An 11,612-nucleotide genomic window follows, 5' to 3' on the forward strand; every position below is an offset into this window, starting at 1 on the left:
TGATGACAGGTTATTTCTGACAACCCCTAAAGGGAGGAGCCAAAAGCAAAAAAGAAGAATTTGGAAGAACTGAAAATGTAACTGAGTACATGTAGAAGGGCTGGTCATGGTTCTGATTCAAGAGAAGCTGTAGGTCTTCTAGATTAAAATGTCTGAAAGTTTGGTCTCAGGTGGAAGAGAATGAACATGGAGGTCAAAGGTCCACCGGCTGAACAATGATCCAAACCATAAACACCAAAGAATGGCTGATAGCAAAATATTCAACCACTGCTATGATGTAAATCCAATTGAACAGATGTGGAAAGAAGGCCTTCAAACCTGAAACAGCTCAAGTAGTTTGATCGCTAGGAGTGGACCAGAATACCTGCTCACAGGTGAAGGGGTCACAATGAGAGTGACATAAATGGTTTTATAGCCAAAAGTTGTGCAATAAAATACAAAACATACTTTGTTTTTATTCATTTATTTATTTGGCCACTGTTAAGAGCTGCTACGCAAAATGAACAAACTTAAAACCCTTCACCTGGCTAAAAATAAAGGTGGTCTGGCTCTACCAAACCTAAAAATGTATAAATGGGCAATTCAACTGGTAATTTGAATAACTGGAGATAAAAAAGCTAAATTGAATCAAGTAGAACAAGGAGTAAAAATATACAACTATCAATGCTCCCCTTTATGGATATAAGACAAATTTCAAAAACTGAAGATGGACAATGAACAGATAAAACATACCCTAAAACATTGGTTAGAAATAAAAAATATGTATTGAAAAATGTGTATTACAGGAAACATGGATTTCCCACCATTATTATGCGATATAGGTATTAAAAGAAAAGGGGCAGAGAAGGGTCTTGTTATTTTAAATAAATATTTGAGGAAGAACATCTTAATTCTTTCTCTTGGTTGCAGGACCAATATGAACTCCCCCCAAAAATAGATATTTACAAATTAGAAACTATATTAAAAAACACAACAAATATGGAGAGAAATAAAAAAAAACTCCAAACTGTATAGAAGAACTCTTAATAGTAATATTAGAAAAACAAATTCTAGTTTAAAATCTTATTTCTCGGATATACAAGAAGTTTTCATCATATACAATTCACAGTATGTATGCAATTTAAGAAAAATGTGAATTGAAATACAACAATTTAAATGATTTACGGGACCAAATGTGCAAAAATTGTCACAAAAATCTTATCAGCCGACAATGAAGAGAATTTGAAAAGAAATATAAAATGAGATATTCGTACACAGCATTAGCTATATCTATATTTACTAAACAATCATCACTATGCTGGAGACATTGTGGTAAATAGGCAGACCAAACACATATTTTGTAGAACTGCCGTATTATTAGAAACTACTGGATCAATGTTAAAGAGGAAATAGAAAAAATATTATTTAAAAAATAAATTCCCACAAAGACATTGTTTTTTTCTACTTGGCCAGTTACCTAACAACAACTTTAATAAAGAACAAACACAGATCATATATATACTACTGGTAATTACCAGAAAAATGATAACACTTAATTGGAAAAATGTTACACCGCCAACAATAAATATCTAGAAAAATAAAGTAAAATAAAGTAAAACAAGTATTTGTGATGGAAAGAATGACTGCCTCGCTTCAAATGAGAATAGATGTACTCAATGACAAGTGGAATAAAAGACAATTTCAATGATTAAATTAGAGGTTATTAAATATTTTAATGTATATTTAAGCATACATATACTTATAACATTTTAGCTAAAGATGAATACACAAAAGATGAATTGAAACTAGATGAACTCCTTACTTATTCATTTCATTGGTTGTACAATATACCCTTTTTTGTTTGTTTAATCTTTTTGCTTTTGAACCAACAGTGTGCTTTGTCTGTACTGTTCCTCAATTTGTTTGATATGTTAGTTTTGTTAAGTTATGTTTCAGTTAAATAAAAAGTAAATAAATAAAAAACAAAATGAACGAGCATTTTTTTTCTGAAACCCAGAAGAAAATGTTTCTTTTGTTCTTCAGGATTAACGTTTTGTTTTTCAGCATCCATTGTCGTTTTTTTTTTTATTCTTTCATTAACTGAAAGGTACCAAAAATTATTGCTCTTGTGTTAAAAATATTATTCTTTCATGGTCATATTTATTAATTCAGGGCATGGATTTATTCAAAGGAAATTCTTGAAAGAGAGTTTGGGGATAAAATTACAGTGAAAAATATGATCCAGTTAAAACTGAAGTGAAACCAGAACCTCTGAGTCTAAATTCAAACAGGTTGAGACTCAAACCAACCCCTGTTTAGCTTCAGACTTTGCAGATGTGGTCGGCCGATTGCAGCTGCATATTCACACTGTTTGTTATTAAAAGTAAATCAAAGTAAAAGTAAAAATAAAAAGGCTTTGAAGAATGAAAAAAAAAACTAAGTGCATAGTGATGGTTACACTTTTATTTTGAAACAGGAAGAGGTACTTCAGCTTCCTGCCACAGTCCAAAAACATCAGAGGGAATTTTAGTGGCTGTTTGTGAAGCCACACAGTAGATAAAGTCATTGATCATGAGCATGAAAGAGCAGAAAAACCCATAATGCAATTCTACGATGGAGTATTAGGGCCATTTTACAAACATTATTTTTTCTTTTAAACTACGACTTTAAATCTTGTAAATTTACGAGAAAATAGTTGTATATTTATGACTCAAAAAGTCAGGACTGAATTTTTTTTTGTAAATTTACAAGATTAAAAGTTGAAAATTTATAAGAAAACAAATCGCAAATTTATGAGATTTATTGTCATAAATTAAATAGCGAAACATTCATAATTTAACGAGAAAAGAACCAATGTTGCATGTGCTAGACAATGTCAGACGTGGAGCATCTTTTGAATCTTTATTACCAAATCAGTGTCCAAAACATAAAGATTCAGAACCCTTTGCAAAACCAAATTCTTCAGTTCTACTGAAACTGAAATGTATTTTTTTAAGTGTATCTGTGATATTTGTGACAGGTGTCAACCTGAAGTTTAGTCCTCTCTTTTCCCTCATGTCAAAAGGAACTTTTATATGACCAAAGGTGTGAAGTAAACCCGTCTTTTACTTCATCAGGTACGGTCCATCCTCTTGGCCAGTTCTGTGTTTATTTCCAAGGAAGTTTTTTTTCCCAGATCTCTCCTGGCCACAGTGCGAGGGCTCTTGGCTGAAGTCCACGCTGCACAAAGGACCCGGGCATTCCAGCTGTCTGCCTTTAATCCAGGGTGTCAGCTCCTGTTAATGTTGCAGCGTGAAATCTGAGGGTGCAAAACTGCATGGAATATCTACAAAAAAAAAAAAAAAAATTATCTTTGAACAAAGCAGCCACCTTTGCATCTCCAGCGCTCTCCTGGCAGGTACGCTTAATAGGTGTCACTGCGTTTGACTAGTAGATGATAGCATAGGAGGCGGCTCCATAACAGTCCAGGAGGACAGCGTTCTAATCAAAACGAAAAGCGAAAACGCAAAGCCTGTGAGACTAAATTAGCATTTCCGCTCCTCCTCAGAACCCCCACAGTCTATTCTGACTCACAATGGGAGGAATGACACGCTTCTCTGGACAGTTAATTATGGAAGACGCTCACACTTTGACATTCACTTTTACACAGAACAGATACAGAGAAGAAAAAAAAAAACTACTTTAGAAAAGCGTCCATCACATTACCCCTCCACAGCCTGAGTGCTGGACTTCCTCTTATTATGGCTCCTGCGGTCGGGGGCTGCAAGATTGTTCTCTCAACGAAGGAAAAGCTTTAGAGGTCCAAAAAGTCTTCAAAAGATTGAAAAACAGACATGGACTGAGTGTAGTACCAAAAAAAACAAACAAAAACAAAAAAAAACAAATTAAAAAATACAATTTTAATTATAATGTTGAGTACAATTGACTGATAGACCAGATTGTTTTTACAATTATTCTTTCTTTTATGCTTTTGAACACTAAATTCACCTTCATGTTTCACTGTAAAAAGTAAAACTTTGCATCAGTTAACAAAAGGGATATAATTTGTTACATTTAAAATGATAAGCTTTCATCAAATTCATATTTTGAGTTGATTGTTTTCTCAAGTTAAACATGTAATTTGACAAAAATGAATATATTAAATGTGGCCAATTACAGAGTTTTTGTTAAGAGTTCCAATGTTTCCCTTTTTACAGTGTACAATCTTCTATGGAGCTTGCAAAAAAACTAATTCAAACTCCGCTAATGAAGCCAGAACACACATGTCGGGGTTATCCAAAGGAAGTTTTGACATTATTATGGGATGGTCACATGACCTGCAGTTGGGAAAATGTTCCAAAAAAACTACTACTGCTCTGCAGAAATGATGTTCTAGAAAACGACACAGGTCTTTAGATTTTGGCTAAAAACGGTATAATTGCAAGAAACGATGTTTAAATAGATCAAAAGATGATTGTCTCCTTGCCTTTTTACAATTATTTTTGTTTCAGATTTTTTTTACTCAGTTTGATTTAAAAAATGTCTGAAAGTGTTTTATGTTGTAGAAATGTTCATACTGTTATGCCTAATAATAGATCTCTAAAGATGATTGATTCCTTAGTGCATAATGTCGTTGTTGATCTATGAAAAGTCACAGCAAATGTGGTAAATCAAAGGATACAGAAATGAAATATTCAGATTCTATCTTAATGTAACTTCAGCAAAAATGATTCTGCAACTCTGAAGGTCCTCTTTCAACAGCAGCAACCTTAAGTTGAGAGCTTCACCAACAAAGCAGTTTGAGATCAAATCAACCGAGACAGAGGAGGAGGCTAAATGAGTGAAAAAATACAAAGGCTTTGGGGACAGGCTGGGGGGGCTCTGCACGAGTCTGCAGGTGCTGCAGACAGCCTGGTAGGCTAATTAAACTCTCTTTTCCTATGGAGGGATCATACTGTTTGCACCCCCGTCTGCTTTCTGATGACAACTCGTGTGTGTGTGTGTGTGTGTGCATGTGTGTGTGCGTGCTGGGAGCTGGATGTGTTTGCTGCAAAAAGAGGTTCTCATTATCACATCAGTATCACCTCTCTTTGATTTCACTCAAAAGCCAATCACAGCCTCTCTGAGGTCGGAGGACGCTAACATTTATTGTTTGATTATTTTTTTCCACCATCTGTTATGATATTGACCTCCTGTTTAAAGGAAGCTTGTTGAATGAACCAACTGAAACATCTGTACTGTCTAAGCTCTCTGTTATGTTGTCTGAAATGTTATCCATAAGATAGTAACATTGAAAAGTGTGTTGTTTAAATCAAACCGTGTGTTTAAAGGTAAACTTTGAGGAAATTTTACCCAGTTTTCAGAATTTTTTGGGTCTTTATGGATCCTTCAACAGGTATAGATTAAATCACATGCACCTGTACAGGTGTTTGAATTGGAACGTACCATGTGGTGAGAGTATTGTGAATTATTTGTAAGGATAATGGCAGTTACACACACTTATAAGCACTAGTGATGCTGTGGTATCATGTCCTCATGCCACACTCTAGTCGTTTGTAAGGTGGGAGTACTGGCTCGTACTGCATGTACACGTGCGGTGCGTACAGGGTGTGTACCTGATGCGTAAGTGCCCATAGGATGTCCATACAAACTACACTCTGATGATCTAATTCCCTCATTTCAGGAGTCATTCTGCATACTAGGAGCATACACTTATCACGTGACCAGCACTAATGGGCTCCTTGCACAGTCTGCAGGATTTGGGGAGTTTAAGAAATGGAAAAATCTGTACAACGCGCCTTACCCTTATGTCTTCTATAAGTGTTCACTACAACCAGTCACCTGCAGCACACCCACAGAAAAAAATGTGCATGAACATTTTCTCTCTACAGACATACAGAGCTGTCAAAGATCTGGATATTTGTGTATGCCCCATCCAGGTTTGACCCTTTTTTACCCACAGACAGCCTGTATCCACTACTACAGGCAGTTACGATTATACAGTTTATGCATGGATGTATGGATGTAGAATTATGTGATGCTATTGGTTGTTTGCAATATTCTATTTAAAGTATATGAACAGAACTTAACTTGTAGTCGTCTAAACAAATGCAAACTGACCTAAGCCATCACGCTTCAAAGTACACATATGCAGTATATGTACAGACTACTATGCTGGTTGAATGTCGTGAGACAATAACAAAAAGTAGTTGGAGAGCTAAAACTATAATAGGGAACATTGTAAGAGGTCGGGTGTCTAAAAAATGAAGCTGAACCAGAAAAAAGTCAGGAGATCAAACAAACTTTAGTATAAGAGCAGTTTGCTGCAGTCTATACTTTAATCTGAAAGATTTTTTATTTTATTTAATTAGAACAAAAACTGGTTTGTGTTGAAATCATTAAAGGTGGAGGTCTGCTTTCATGCAAATGTAAATACTTTCCTTTTGAATTGAAATGCTGCAGGAATGCTTTTATTTTGAAGAGTTAAAAATGGAAGTAGTTTCTTCTTTATCGGCAAATGCTCATAAAATCAAAGTGTCTCCTTCATGTTTCTGTATCAATTAACAGAGGACTTAAGGTTTGATTGTTGAGGACCTGGCACGACTGACTGAAGTCTTTATCTTTTGAGATTTTACTCATTAAATATTTTATGGATGTTGGTTCCATCATTTTATACTAAAGGGGAAAAAAGCAAGTGGACAAAAAATGCCATCCTATTTTTGGATTTTCATTAGACTCCATCTTTTTTGTGTTCTGCAAGCCAAAAACTTGGTGATAAAGTCTCTTCCTAGACTATCTGCTATCTGAAACTCTGATCTACACCGCCTCCAATGAAAAAAACGAGTGAGAGAAGGGGAGTGGAGGGAATGGGAGAAGAAGAAAGGGTGACAGACAGGACAAAGCTTGGAGCAGGGAGAAACTGAACACAGTGTCTGTTTTGTGTATGAAGGGAGGACTTGGCACAAACACTGGCCGGTCTGTAAGAGTATCCTCCTCTCCTTTCTCTCTGCCTACATCCTCAATGCTGCCTTTGTACGACTGCCGAGCGGAGTGACACTAAGACTCCACTCACAGCTACACCTGCCGCTGCATTGCGGTGCCTCCTCTGCTTCAATGTGTTCAAGCAAACTGAGCACAGGTGAACTCTGGACATAAATCTTTTTGTTAAATTCACAACTCAATTTAGGTATAAAAAGGACATTTTGGTCATTTTCCCCCAAACATATAACCTTCCATTGCTTTCCAAGCAAGTACTGCATTTTTTACTAGAGCATGGAGTCATTTTAATAATGAACAACAAGTATTTTCACCATAAAGTTTTGAAAATTAGCAAAGTATTTGTTCAGGGAGGCAGCCATTTTGAAATAAACAGGGAAGGTCCTTCTACTGCCTCTAGTGGAATAGTGATGAACTACAGGGTAGGAAATAAACCAAATCACATGATGTTTTTTACACCTGTAACGCATTAATCAAAAAGAATTAGCGCGTTAATATTTATTAACGCAAATTAATTACACCTCTCAAAGTGACAGTCCTTCGCTTTCCCTCGGATGGGTCAGGCTTCCGTGGCGTTCGTCTGCATTATCCCACTTATACATGGTCACTTACAAAATAAATAAATATTAAGAAGGTTTCAAGTACTTTATTGCTTTTTTTTTGGTTTAAAATGCTTTTTCACAAAAAGTGGGCTATTTGATCCATGGTCCAACGTGTCGTCACAGTAACACGACAATGCGTCACTGAGCCTTGACTGCAGCAGCAAAGGAAAGCGATATAAATGCTGATCGTCATGATAGGTTAAATAAAGCATCAGTTCAGAGAGAAAATTAACCTCTCACCGTTTGTTTTTGCCAAGAAGATGAAGAAAAACATTTTTTTAAAGCAGTCTGTGCAGTGATATAGAGAATTTGGTGTATTTGACCGATGTAACTTTTTTTTTTTTTTCAGTCTGCAGGTTTGTTTGTTATGTCTGTATGTCAGTACCTTTGTTTTCTTGTTGTAGTACTGTAAACATAACAGTGTTTGCAGTTCTGCTTATCTTACTGCTTATGTGTTTTCTCCAAACAAATTACACTGAGTTAACACCATAAATTTGAACATTTCAGACAATAAAAATGAAGGAAAAATTCCTCTCTGGCCTGATTTTGTTGAAAAGCTGCATATTGTCGTCATGTTTTCCTAGTAAAACATTGTGATTAAAGGTAAATAATCACAACACATAATTATTCTGATCAATTATTTTTATCATTTCACAGCAATAAATAAAAAAAAAACATTATAAATGTACAGTTTTGTGTTTGATTTCATATTGTGGTTATTTGTAGATAAGTGGTTGTCAAAAACTGTAACAAAAAATAAATAAATTAATCCCAATTATCGCAATTAATTTTTTTCCCAGGTTTGCGATCAATTTGTTACATTTTTTTTTAGTCAATTCCCAGCCCTATTTTTTCAAGAAAATTGTATGGTAGCATGGAGATAAGTCCTGCTCTGAGGGGCCCTTAACCAGAGTCTAAACCAGAGGTCTGCTACCTTTAATGTTAAAGAGCCATTTGGTCCAGTTTCTTACAGATCAAAACCCAACAAATGCTGCTCAGCAAAATACTTTTTAATTATGTTTTTCTGGCTACTAAGCCAATCATTTATAAAATGTAGAGTTTAAACTTGTACAAAAGTTGAAATAGCAGTTTTCTATTCTTCTATATATTAACAATTGACTCTCTTTAACTTTTGACAGCAAGACAAACAAGTTTCTTTTTCAAATTAAAGTACACCTAGTCTCAAATAAGATCCTTCTGCTGCAGCAGATTTATTTAAAATAAAATGTAAACATAGCTTAGATATGGTACATCCTAATAACATTTTATTTTATATTATATTATTTCTGTAATGACTTTGGTTCACATTTATCTTTTCTCTTTTGTATCATAGAATGTAAACATGACAACTTTGGCTTGAAATACAATTAAAAAGAATCTTTACATGTAAGTACAATTCTACTTTATGAACGTTACCTCTGAACAACAACTACACTGTAGAGAAGCAGAAGATCAGAATGTTTGCTTAGAAGTTTGTTCTAATTTTAAACCACTCTGACAGTATTTTAAACCTTTATATCACTTTGGTCAGTTATCTGACATGCTAAAAACCTAAACGGAAAATATAAAACTTAATTACCTAAATGACATTAATTAAAACTATTAAAAAAAATACATTCAAAAGGCATTTTTCTTTAAAGTCAAAGAGCCACAATGGAGGTAGAAGAGCCGTGGAGCCTCAGGCTGCAGACCCCTGATCTGAACCCACACTGAACCAGTTTTCCTTTACATCCAGCTCTTATCACTGACAGACCTCTACGTGGATAATTTCCTTTCGTTCTCATAGATTGATTCTAATTCCTCTTGCTATGAGTGGAGAGCAGAGCCAAGCACAGCAGTGACTGCAGATACCATGGTGATGGTGCAGTGATACTTAGAAAAGAAAACCATTCCAGGAACAGAGAACCCATTTCACCACAGGTGATGAAGAAAAGATGTGTGGCAGCAGACACTGGTGAGAGCAGTGAGAACATCTCTGGTGTCAAATGGATGAGCGCTCAGTTCTTTCACCAAGCAAAGCTGTTCTGATAAAACGGTTCTCCTGTCTGTGCTGAACGGTTCTCTGCAGGCTTTGTGAGCGCGTGAACACACCTCACTTCTCTGTTTTCACTGCTCATTTCATGTGAACGCTTTCCAACAGCTGTTGTTGACAGCTAGAAACGCTATTTCCTTTGAGATAACCATGCTCTATTAAAAGAATCTATGAATTAAGAAATTAAAATACATGATTAAATAAAATATTATTTTCATTTTAACTTAAACAAAAAGCAAATCAATATCCCTGAATCAAATTGCAATGAAAGGGTTTTTAGCCTAAAGTCCTTCTCTGACCATCTTTTGAGTTATTGTAAAAGCGTTCCCTGTGGTCGTTTAATTATGACTACACTGTTTTAGCAAAAATAAAAAAAATCTGTTGTTTTCTAGGACAGAGTTTCTGCAGAGCAGCAGAAGTTCATCAGAATTTCACCTCTGAGTTGTGGGTAGGATCACCGGCACAGAGCAACCCCGCCCCCCTTCCTGTTGCTGAAAGGTCTCTGTTTAAGTTCTCCTGCTATCTTACATTACCAAAAACCCAAAAATGTCAACAATATTGGAGCTATCCAACCGTACCAACACATTCTCACTCTCTAGTCGTCACATATTGACGTTTGGTTATGACCCCTCTGCGTCACTTTTTGTCCCCAACAAGTTGTTTTTTAACGCACTGGCTTTATCGCAGGGTCCCCATCCTCTGGCCCGCAAAACCAGAACCGGTCCAATATTGCGACGCGTATTGCACCGGTACCCAAACCCTAACCCGACACCAGACCAGATGCGGTGCTGGACCCCAACCAGTACCAGATGCGGTGCCGGGTATAGTACCGGGCGCGGTTAAAGTTAGGTTACTGTTACTGGGTTAGGGTACCAGTACTGGACGCGTCCCAAGGAGCAATGCGTTTTTGGTACCGCATCCGATACTGCATCTGGTACTATCTCAAGGGTTGCGGACCCTTGATTTTATAAACAGCCAGCACATCAAAAAAAGAATTGGGACATCAAAACGTCAAAAAGTGACATGTAAGGGACTTTAGCCAAACGTCGATATGGGACAAGTTGGGGAGGAGATTGTGGTGACGGTACAGTTTGGAGTCATATGCCAGCTCAGACGAGGATAATGAAGACATACATGGATCTAGTCGTCTACAAGTGGACGCATTAGAATGGAGTGGAGGAGCTCGAGACCCGCCCAGTGTGTCCTCTACGTTTTCTCAAATTATGTTTTTTCTTCGATTCACGACAATTTGAATAAAGAAATGCTCAGAACGTTTCCTTTCCTTGATACAAGTCCTCCAAAAATGCCATAAGAAATCGTTAAAAACACAATCCTCCTCAGAGTGGGTCTTTAATGACAGAAACGGGCTTGTGTGTCGTTGTTTCCAAGACCTTGAACTTTGACACAAATGTTGGAGTGGCCAGACGGAGACACTGATGCAAGTGTTCCTCTGGGAGCAGACTGAGGTGCTTGTTCGTCACCACGTTCACTGCAGAGAATGCAGATTCACAGTTGTAGGTTGAGCCAAACATTGTGAGAATGTGAAGTGCCATCTTATGCAGATATCTGTCGTTACCATCTTTGTCCAGAGGGCGATCACGTCACACTCTGCAGGTAAATCATCTCACTCTGCAGCAAAGCAGTTCTGGCCCAGGGGAGCACGAGTTCTGCTTCTGGAGAGACTTTCCTCACATTTCTGTCCACAAGTGGATCGTTGGTGATCAGAGGGTCTTGGGAAGTAATCAAAACCTAAGATGAAATATTAAATCAGCTTTGTCAACATCATGATAGACAAAAGCTTAGGTAAGTGTAGAAGTAAAGAAATATTAAAATCAGAACCTTCACTTCTAAAAAGATATTGTCTATGGAAGAAAATCAAATTCAGTCTCCCTGTGGGTCACTTTTAGAGACCTCCAGTTCCTTCTGGCTGACTGTAAGTCACACACTGAATCATTTCTCCATCGAGGCTTCAGATTTAGGTCTTAAAGGTGAAACTGCCTCTATGTTCTCCAGCTCTTGTTTTG

The sequence above is a fragment of the Oryzias melastigma genome, linkage group LG13 (genome assembly GCF_002922805.2).
Source record: "Oryzias melastigma strain HK-1 linkage group LG13, ASM292280v2, whole genome shotgun sequence".
Classification (NCBI taxonomy): Eukaryota; Metazoa; Chordata; class Actinopteri; order Beloniformes; family Adrianichthyidae; genus Oryzias; species Oryzias melastigma.